Source organism: Heterodontus francisci, chromosome 10 (assembly GCF_036365525.1).
Source record: "Heterodontus francisci isolate sHetFra1 chromosome 10, sHetFra1.hap1, whole genome shotgun sequence".
NCBI lineage: Eukaryota > Metazoa > Chordata > Chondrichthyes > Heterodontiformes > Heterodontidae > Heterodontus > Heterodontus francisci.
Window position 1 is genome coordinate 25,459,647 of NC_090380.1, and position 11,324 is coordinate 25,470,970.

General features: G+C 45.3%; 1 pseudogene; it reads left to right on the plus strand.

Moving 5' to 3' along the window:
* Positions 1-3,788: 3,788 nt before the first annotated feature.
* LOC137374761 (U2 spliceosomal RNA) lies at positions 3,789-3,894 on the plus strand (annotated as a pseudogene).
* The last annotated feature ends 7,430 nt before the right edge of the window (positions 3,895-11,324 follow it).

Sequence of the window (11,324 nt, forward strand, 5' to 3'; positions counted from 1 at the left end):
AAAAGTAGAGCAAACAAATCCAGAGCTCCCTGGATGACAAAAAAAGGAAAAGTGTGCTTATGACGGATGCCAGGTAGAAAATACTATTGAGAACCAGGCTGAATATCCAGGTCCAGAGGGGAAGTGAAAAAGCAAATAAGAGAAGCAAAGAGAGAGCATGAGAAGAGACTGGCAGCTAGCATAAAAGGAAATTCCAAAGTTTTCTATAGGCATATAAATCGTAAAAAGGTGGTAAAAGAAGGAGTGGGCTGATTAGAGACCAGAAAGGGGATTTACACATGGAGGCAGAGGGCATACCTGAGGTATTAAATGAATACTTTGCATCTGTCTTTACCAAGGAAAAAGATGCAACCCAGGCAATGTTGAAAGAGGAAGTAAGTCAGATACTAGAGGGGTTTAAAATTAATAAAGAGGAAGTATTAGATAGGCTGTCTGAACTTAAAGTGGATAAAGCACCAGGACCAGATGAGATGCATCCAAGCACACTGAGGGAAGTGAGGGCAGAAATCAAGAGGCACTGGCCATAATTTTTCAGTCTTCCTTAGACACAGGGGCAGTGATAGAGGACTGGAGAATTGCAAACGTGACACCCTTGTTCAAAAAAGGGTGTAAAGATAAGTCTAGCAACTAGAGGCCAGTTTAACTTCGGTGGTGGGAAAACTTCTAGAAAAAATAATTCGGGACACAATCAATAATCACATGGACAAATGCAATGTAATTAAAGAAAGCCAGCATGGATTTCTTAAGGGAAAATCATGTTTAACTAACTTGCTGGAGTTTTTTGAGGAGGTAACAGAGAGGGTTGATGAGGACAATGCTGTTGATGTGGTGTACATGGACTTTCAAAAGGCATTTGATACAGTGCCACACAACAGATTTGTGAGCAAACTTGTAGCTCATGGAATAAAAGGAATAGTAGCAACATGGATACGAAATTGGCTGAGTGACAGGAAACAAAGAGTTGTGGTTAATGGATGTTTTTCAGGCTGCAGGAACGTTTGTAGTGGAGTTCCCCGGGGATCAGTGTTGGGACCCTTGCTTTTCCTGATATATATTAATGACCTAGACCTTGTTGTACAGAGCAAAATTTCAAAGTTTGCAGATGATATGAAACTTGGAAGCTTTGTGAACTGTGAGGAGGATAGTGTAGAACTTCAAAAGGACATAGACAAGTTGGTGGAATGGGCAGACAGGTGGCAGATGAAGTTCAATGCAGAGAAATGTGAGGTGATTCATTTTGGTAGGAAGAACATGGAGAGACAATATAGAATAAAGGGCACAATTCTAAAGGGGGTGCAGGAGCAGAGGGACCTCGGTGTATATGTACATAAGTCATTGAAGGTGGCAGGACAGGTTGAGAGAGCAGTTAATAAAGCATACAGTATCCTGGGCTTTATTAATCGAGGCATAGAGTACAAGAGCAAGGAAGTTATGTTGAACTTGTATAAGACACTAGTTCGGCCTCAGCTGGAGTATTGCGTCCAATTCTGGGCGCCGCACTTGAGGAAAGATGTGAGGGCATTGGAGAGAGTACAGAATAGATTCAGGAGAATGGTTCCAGGGATGAGGAATTTCAGTTATGAAGATAGATTGGAGAAGTTAGGACTGTTTTCCTTGGCGAAGAGAAGGCTGAGAGGTGATTTGATAAAGGTATTCAAAATCATGAGGGGTCTGGACAGAGTAGATAGAGAGAAACTGTTCCCACTTGTGAAAGGATCGAGAACAAGGGGGCACAGATTTAAAGCATTTGATAAGAGAAGCAAAAGTGACATGAGGAAAAACTTTTTCACACAGTGAGTGGTTAAGATTAGGAATGTGCTGCCTGCGAGTGTGGTGGAGGCAAGTTCAATTGAAGCATTCAAAAGGGAATTAGACAGTTATATGAAAAGGAAGAATGTGCAGAGTTACAGGGAGAAGTCAGGGGAATGGAACTGAGGGAGTTGCTCTTTCAGAGAGCTGGTGCGGACATGATGGGCCGAATGGCCTCCTTCTGCGCTGTAACAATTCTATGATTCTGTAATTCTGTGAAGACAAAGAACAAAAGTGGTCCCAGCAGTTAGTTCAGGTGTGTACCCGTTTCAACCCTTCCCAATTTGAACAATACACATTTACCCTAACTCAGTCACCACTCTTATGAGATACCTTATTGAATTCCTTCTGAAATTGCAAATAAATTACATCTACTGCATTCCCTTTATACACTGCAAAACAAAACTCGATTCATTTTGTCAAAAACAACGTCTTTAACAGGCCTGTGCTGGTTATTCTCGCTTAACCCATGTATTTCTAAATACGCACTAATTTTATCTTGAATTATGGATTCCAAGAGTTTACCTACAACTTAAATGAAACCAACTGATCTATAGATCTTTGTATTATACTACCCTTGTATTTTGAGCATTAGCTATTCTCTACTTGACTGCCACAACTTGCATCTTTAAAAAGCACTGGAACAACAGTGGCCAGAGCCTCTGCTAACTCCTCTCTGATTTCTTTCATCAGCATGTCCACGCTAACAGGACTGGGTGATTTAGGTACCTTGAGTTCTGATTTTTCAGAGCCAATTTCTTTTGTACAGTTATCTCGGACAATTGTTTGGCAATTCCTCTACTAACCCTACATTTCTCTTCCACCATCAACTAAAATAATATCCTGAGTGGTTTTGCCTGCATAATTCATTAAAGGAATCTAGACAGTATAGCTGAGATTTGATTCACAAGAACACAAGAAATAGGAGCAGAAGTAGACCATATGGCCCATCAAGCCTGCTCCGCCATTCAATACGATCATGGTTGATCTTGGGCTTCAACTCCATTTCCCGCCCACTCCCCCTATCCCTTGATTCCCTGTGAGGCCAAAAATCTATCTATTCCAGCCTTAAATGTATTCAATGATGGAGCATCCACAACCCCCTGGGGTAGAGAATTCCAAAGATTCACAACCCTTTGAGTGAAGTAATTTCTCCTCATCTCAGTCCTGAATGATCGGACCCTTATCCTGAGACTGTGTCCCTGTGTTCTAGATTTCCTGACCAGTGGAAACAATCTCTCAGCTTCTACCCTATCAAGCCCTTTCAGAATCTTGTATGTCTCAATTAGATCACCTCTCATTCTTCTAAACTCCAAGAATATAGGCCCAATTTACTCAGCCACTCATCATCGGACAACCCCCTCATCCCAGGGACCAATTTAGTAAATCTTCACTGCACTGCCTCCAGTGCAAGTGTATCCTTTCTTAAATGTTGAGACCAAGACTGCACACAGTATTCAGCTGAGTCTGGTCTAATTTGGTGCTTGAAATTATGGTTTACTGGTGTTATGTTCAATAATCTGTACAGTTTAGTTTTTGCCTTATATCACTACTATACAAGGTTAAGAATTCATTCTGCAGGGGTGGCCATTATTTTCACATTCTACTAGTCAATCTCACAGGGTGCAAAGATCAAGCGTTCAGGTGAAGTGGCGTTTGACCAGGGTATGCAGCTGTGATTCAATTCCCTCATTTTTAAGTCATACATTCGGTCCTTACTTCCTCTCAATAATTTGATTTTATATTATTGCTTACAGTGAAATAGCAAAGCTTTAGGCAATGCAGGCTGAGGTGAACAGAGGTTCTGCAGCACCACGACTGGTTCCTTAGCACATTAAGTATTTTTCATTACAAATGGACATAGGAATTTATAATAGGAAGGTTTGACAAAAACGTGTGACAAGAACATGGTAACAGGTAGTAAGATAGACTCTCTGCAAGCACTCAAGAGCGGGTCGGACTGTTCCTGATTGGGAGAAAGATCACGGCCTTTTGGCTAAGATCAAGTGTAGTATCTGTTCTTATCAGTACTTATCTGGCAGGGGATAAACCATGATCATTGCCTTTTGATCTTGGGTATGCTTTGAGCAAAATGGCTATAACCAATCTTCGAGTTTCAGGCCAGGGAGTGCGTAACACCGTTTGGGTGGTGGTGAAGGACAAGGAAGGAGATGCACTGATTGATCGCACCTTCTTCATCAAGAAAATCCTCATCGATTGCTGTGGATTTCAAGCTACTGACATCTTCTGCCTGCAGGATTTCCCCAGCAGTGGATATTTCGACGTGAAGTTCAAGAACGTGGCGGGATGCATCAAGTTCCTGAAGGCGTTCAAGGAGAAACGGAACCTGGCACCGCTGTCGATCCTCACAGTGGAGCCACTCTTCACACTTCCGTCACAACATGACCGAGTGGTGACAATTCACCTCTACAACCCCCATGTTCTGGTGGTGGATGTACTCACCTTTCTCACCAGGTACATCAAAGTGGCCGGCAGCAGCACCGATGTCAAGGACCCATTTGGATTTGGACCAGCAAGCGGCAGGTCAAGGTGACCTTGAAGGTCGATGCCAGTGGAGCCATCATCCACCCTCCCTCCAGCTTCGCTATATGGGGAAGTCGCGGTTTCTTGGTCTATGCTGGGCAGCCCAGAGTTTGTCGCACCTGTGGCAAATCTGGTCACGTGGCAGCTAACTGCAGCACAGTCGTCTGCAAGAACTGCATGAAGGAAGGCCATCAGACCAAAGACTGTAAGCACAGTAAGTGCTGAAACTTGTGCGGTGCGGCAGGCCATCTCTACAAAACCTGCCCCAAACGCTGCCTCAGTTATGCTCAGGCGGCAAGGTCCAAGGAAAGGCCGGGAGAAGGAACGGTGAATGCGTCTGGTGTAGGAAAGGAGACAAACAACCTTCTCCGCTGCGAGGAAAGTCTACCTGAGAAGGAGAAGAAAGGGGAGGCAGCTGCAACCAGCGACCCAACACCTAGCCCGTGCCCGGAAACCCCTCCTCTGCAGACAGAATCAATGGAGGAGGAGCAGCAGATGGACAAACAGGTCAGTGGCAAGTGGTATAAAGGAAAACCACAAAGAAAAAACCTCCAAAAGCGGAACAGGCCTTCACCCAAACCAGTGGCAAGAGGAGGCTACCGTCTGAATCAGACTACAACAGCTCCTCTTCACTGGATGAGGAAGTGCCGGAACGACGGCACCTTCAAAAGAGGTGGCAGAACTCAAAGGAACTGGAAGGTAAAGCCCCCCAGCCCCCGGGCACTGGAAGCTGGGATGGGCCCGGCGTGATCCAACCCCCAAAGCGCCACACCTAACGACATGGCCAGTGCATCCCAGCTCCAGGGCACCAAGAGCAAAGACACGTCTGGCGCACCTCAGCTCCGCGAAGCCCGGAGCAGTGAAATTTTCGAGGAGGAACCGAGGGGAACAGCAGAATCCTTGCTGCCTACAAGACCCCCCCCCCCCCCCCCCCCCCACTGTCACCCCAGCAGAACAAACCCTGCATGAAAAACCAGGAGGGGTTTCTGAGCCTAACGAACGTGAAACAGCTTGCGTACACTATGGATATGCAGGAACATAGAGTGATACAGCACTGAAACAGGCCCTTCGGCCTACCAAGTCTGTGCCGACCATCAACCACCCATTTATACTAATCCTACATTAATCCCATATTCCTATCACATCCCCACCTGTCCCTGTATTCTCCTACTGCCTACCAATACTAGGGGCAATTTACAATGGCCAATTTACCTATCAATCTGCAAGTCTTTGGCATGTGGGAGGAAACCGGAGCACCTGGCGAAAACCCATGTGGTCACAGGGAGAACTTGCAAACTCCGCACAGGCAGTATCCAGAACTGAACCCGGGTTGCTGGAGCTGTGAGACTGCAGTGCTAACCACTGCGCCACTGTGCCGCCCAGTCCCTGAAGGACTGGGACTAACAAGGACAAATGGTATGGGAAACAACAACTAACTTTAAAAAAAAATGGGTATAAGGATTGCTTCAATGAATGTGCGTAGCATTAAATCCACTACACGATGTGTTTCAACCTTGGACTACCTCGCCAAGATCAAAACCGACCTACTGTTTCTGCAGGAGTGTGGAATACCACACCTACAGGCAATGGTCATGATGGTGGTCCCACAGGCCATCGATCTGGTCAGGGGGTAATGATTCCCGTTCCTCCGGCCTGGGTATTCTGCTGAGGGGATGTAACTTCACCATCTTCAAATTTAAGGAGGTGGTGAGCGGTCGCCTCCTCGTAGCAGATGTAATGTACAGCAGTGCTCCGCTCTGGTTGATCAAAGTGTACACCCCGGTTCAATGCAGCGAGCGGCTGACCGTGTTCCAGCAGCTCCCACTGCTGCTGGCGACGTTCAGGCCGATCATTCTAGGTGGTGACTTCAACTGCTATTTGGACGCTATGTCCAGATTCCTAATAGAAACAGTAAAAGATGCCAAACTGCACAACGTCTTCAGCAAACCTGCAGACGGAGCGCAGTGTAGATACACATGGTCAAGAACGGACGGGTCTGCCCGTTCCAGGATTGACTTCCTGTTTGTGTCCCGTGCTGTCACGGTCAGATCCACCGACGTCAAGCCGGTGTTCTTCTCTGACCACTGCCTCTTACTGGCTGACTGTCACTTACAGGACGACCAGCGGGTTGGCAGGGGGACGTGGAAGCTCAATGCTACACTGCTAACCCCAGAGAACGTTGAGCAGCTCAAAAGGGATGACAAAGGTTGGAGGACCGTGAAACCCCTCTTTGAGTCTCCAGTTCACTGGTGGGAGGCGATCAAGGAGAACATCGAGAGGTTCTTTATCTTCAAAGGTGTTCAGAGGGCCAGAGAGAGACAGAGAGAAATGTCCCGACTCCAGAGAAGAATGCAAAATCTGCTCCCACTGCAGTCGATGGGGGTCGAGGTCAAGGAGGACCTCCATGAGGTGAAGAGCCAGCAGGGCTCTCTTTTTGCCACGGAGGCCTCCAAGATTATCTTCTGGTCCAGAGTCCGCTCCATCGAGCAGGATGAGACGTGCTCGCGTTACTTCTTCCAAATGGTACACAGAGAGCTCTGTGATCAGCAGCCTGAAGGAAGAGGATGGCTCGGTAACGTCTTCGCAGACAGCAGAGCCTCCCAGTCCTTCCTGTCATCTATCACAGAGGTCTTGGATGACAACATGAGAGAGAGACTGGACAAGCCGCTAACTCTGGACGAGCTGACAAAGGCCGTCAAGTCCTTCGAGGCGAGTAAAACTCCCGGAAGCGATGGCTTACCGGTTGAGTTGTATTCGGCCCTGTGGGACTGGGTCAGCCCAGACCTGCTGGCAGTATACGAGAGTATGCTCCTGGCCGGCAGCATGTCAGAATCCATGAGGAAGGGCATCATCACCCTCATCTACAAGTGGAAAGGGGAGAGGGCAGAAATCAGAAATTGGCAGCCCATCTCACTGCTTAATGTTGACTACAAGATTCTGTCCAAAGTCATAGCCAGTCGAGTCAAGTCTGCTCTGGAGTTGGTGATCCACCCTGATGAGACCTGAACTGTAACCGGCAGGAAGATCTCCGATAGTCTCGCGCTACTCAGGGATACGATCGCCTATGTACGGGATAGGAGGTTGGACACCTGCCTCATCAGCCTGGACCAGGAGAAGGCTTTTGACAGGATATCGCACATCTACATGATGGACGTGCTCTCCAAAATGGGTTTGGGGAGGGAATCCGCAATTGGATCAAACTGCTCTACACAAACATCAGTAGCACAGTCTCAATCAATGGGTGGCAATCAGAAAGTTTCCCGATCCAATCTGGAGTCAGACAGGGCTGTCCTCTCTCCCCTGTCTTGTTTGTTTGCTGTATTGAACCCTTTGAGTCTATTAGGAAGGATGCGGGCATAAGAGGGGTGACAATCCCAGGCAGTGGAGGCACTCAGGTTAAAACCTTCCTGTACATGGATGATGTCGTCATCTTCTGCTCGGATCCGCTGTCCGTTGTTGCTGTACATGGCGCAGGTCTGGCCCATACCCCACCCCTGCGCTGTGGCAGTCACCCGAGCCATTTTTCGCTTCATCTGGGGATCCAAAATGGACCAGGTCCGGAGGGACACAATGTTCAAACCTCTGGATAAGGGCGGGAAAAATGTACCCAACGTCGTCCTCATCTTGATGACTACCTTCGTGTGCAGCTGCATCAAGCTGTGTGTAGACCTCCAGTACGCAAACTCCAAGTGTCACTACGTGCTGAGGTTCTATCTGTCCCCGGTGTTGCGAAGGATGGGCCTGGTCACATTGCCGTGGAACGCTCCATCCAGTTGGACTGTGCCGTACCACCTATCCTTCGTGGAGCAGTTTCTGCAGAAAAACACCTTTGACCACCAATCCATCAGGCAGTGGTCTGCACGGAATGTCCTCAAGGCCCTATGGGAAAAGGAGACGGGGGATCCTGTCGGATGGCTCCCCGAGCAGACTGCCAAAGTCATTTGGTGGAATGCCTCGTCACCAGAACTTTCACACAAGCACCAAGATGTAGCTTGGCTGGTGGTGAGAAGAGCCCTCCCCGTCAGATCCTTCCTACACACCCGAAGTCTCACCCCCTCCGCGCAATGCCCTCAAGGTGGCTGTGGTGGGGAAGAGACGGTTGCCCACCTCCTTCTGGAATGTGTCTTTGCAAAGCAGGTGTGGAAAGAGATGCAGTGGTTTTTGTCGAGCAGCTCTGTAACACAGGAGTCTGTGCTCTACGGGCTGTTCCCAGGGACGCACACCGAGATAAACATCAACTGCTGCTGGAGGACCATCAATTCGGTGAAAGACGCCCTTTGGTCTGCCCGAAACATGCTGGTCTTCCAGCGCAAAGAGTTGTCCACGACCGAATGTTGCAGACTGGCACATTCCAAGGTCCAGGACTACGTGCTGAGGGACGCACTAAAGCTTGGGGCAGCCGCAGCAAAGGCTCAATGGGGAAAGACCACAGTGTAAGGTTCTCCCACCAAGCTGAACTGAGGGGCTGGATCCATGGGAAACCCCTCGAACTGTATCGGGAAAATTTTTGTGTGCTGTAAAATGTATATGGCATGAAAAATGAAATGGAAGGGTTGTGAGGCAACTCACTCCGGTATTGAAGGAAACTGATCTCCTTTGCTCTGTTTGTATTTTTTGACTTGGTGCTGTTTGGAACTGTTTTGTCATGTATTTTTTCCAGATTTTTATGAATAAAGTATATTTTGGAAATTTAAAAAAAGAGAAAGATCACGTCTTATAAAAGGTAAATTTTGTAAATCAGAAGTGTGCATTGTTATAAGATTTTTGATGTATTTTAGGTGAACAAGTATATTGTAGACATATTTATTAATACTTATGGTTTTATTGCAAACATATTTGATTTGTGGTAATCCTTATTTGTGTTTTTTATGTTCTCTATTCTACAGCAGGGAGTTCCAGCCGACTGCCCACATACCACATGCTGCCCCTCAGCCCTGCCATTTCAGCCATTGGGCCCCAGGTAACTTAGTCCATTTGTGTTTATGTTTCAAGTTGCAGTTTTGTCCTGCTTGAATTTCTTTGGGCTAGAGATTTGGAAAGGTTTATATTTTACATTGTTACCTCATTGGAGGATAAATCCTAAATCAGAACACCGAGATCTATCAGTATCAGCAACATGTGATATCTGCAAATCAATGGGAACACAAATTGGAATGCTATGGATGGTAATCTATGTAGTGAGTTCTTTTTATGTTGTCTGATGCAACAGAAATGAAATGCGTGAAGTCCAGTTGGTTGAAGAGCTCAAAACAGTTGATTAACAGCTAACTATTATGTACAGTACAGAGATAACTATTTACAGGACCTGCCTCTAGGTGTTACAGTTACAGAGTGCCTCAGGCTTGTAGTCACATGACTGCATCCTGGCATGTAGCTCATTAGCACACTAAGATCTTAAAGGGACATCATTCTTAAAGGCAATCATACAACAATCTCGTGGGGCACATCACCCAGCCTAACTAGAACCCTCTCATTATTATTTCTTTATAGCACCTTCCTGATTTTTATTCCTTTTTAGAATCTGCCTGATTTTCATTTCATAAAGGTAGTGAAGAGGAAAATCTAGCCCTATATGTGGCCATGAGTTCTTCTTCAGGAAAGCAGTAATTACTGTCTGTGCTATTCTTAGTGAAGTGGTTACTACGTTGTGTGAGACTGTTGTGTGTGCTATTTTAATAAAGTCAGTAATTTGCATGATGCAAATTGTTAAAAGCAGGCTCGGAGTAATTTCTACTCCCAAGTATTCTCGTCCAATTATATATGGATTCAAGCTATAATTCCTCCCTGCTCACCCCAATTTTTTTTAGGTATATGTCTTTGCATGTTAAGGGCTGATAACTGTGGAACTACAGATGTATGTTAGTACTTTACATTTTATTCCTTCACATTTGCTGCTGAGAGTAACAGTTTTCTGAGATTTATACTAAGTTCATCTCAACGAACTGTATGTGCTCTTCTCTTCAGCCGAGCCTAAGGATTGTCTTATCACATTGAGTTTCATTAGTAATTTTGATTTGATTCTTATTAGGAAAATTCCTCATCAGTGACTAATTTAAATCTTCTCAGGTGTCTGTCACTTGCCTTGAGGGTTCGAAGAGTCCTGTGTGTGGTGAATTGATCATTTTAGCAATATATATGGGTATATGTCGGCTGTTCAAATGCATTATTCTTGAAGATACCTGTGTTAGAAGATAATTTTATATATGATTAGATGTTCTAATTATTTCTCAAATCACTAAGGTTCTTAAGTATTGAGCTGAAGTGTCATAGGTCTATTAAGCATATTGCACATGCAATACTACTTAAACATACACTTAAAAGATTGTACTTAAAACACACCGGATGATGGTTTCTATGGGGATTCAAAGGCGTTACAGTTCTGAACCCAGTATCTTAGGCATTTACAAACCCAAGTACTCATTACAAACTGCTACTTTTTATACATTTCTCTCACCCCCTCAAAGTGATAATTCACCATTTCTACATTACTTCCTAATATAAAAATTAAAATACAACTGCATGTGAGGAGGATGAAATTGAACTTGTCCTTTAACAACAGCTATTGTCAATAAACTAATTTTCTTGCTTAATAAGCTCCTTTTCTGTTGGGCTAATGGGATTGGTATAACATCCTTACTTTGTCATCTTATCAATAGTTTCGCTTTTATTCCACATAATTGCTATACCAGCAAGCAAAACGTTTCATTATACCTCTGCCTTTGTTTCTGTATCATTTGTACCAATTAAAAACAATGATGCGTGCCCAGATGTTTTCCTTTGCAGATCTAACCATCTTCCCACGCTTGTTATAAAATGGTTAAAGTTGTCTGATGGTCATGACACAGTGTGCAATGGTATGACTTTAATTAAGTTTACTGAGGTAATTAAACTGACCATTGAGGTGAAGTCAGAAATAAAAACAAGAAATGCTGGAACCACTCAGCAGGTCTGGCAGCATCTGTGGAAATAGA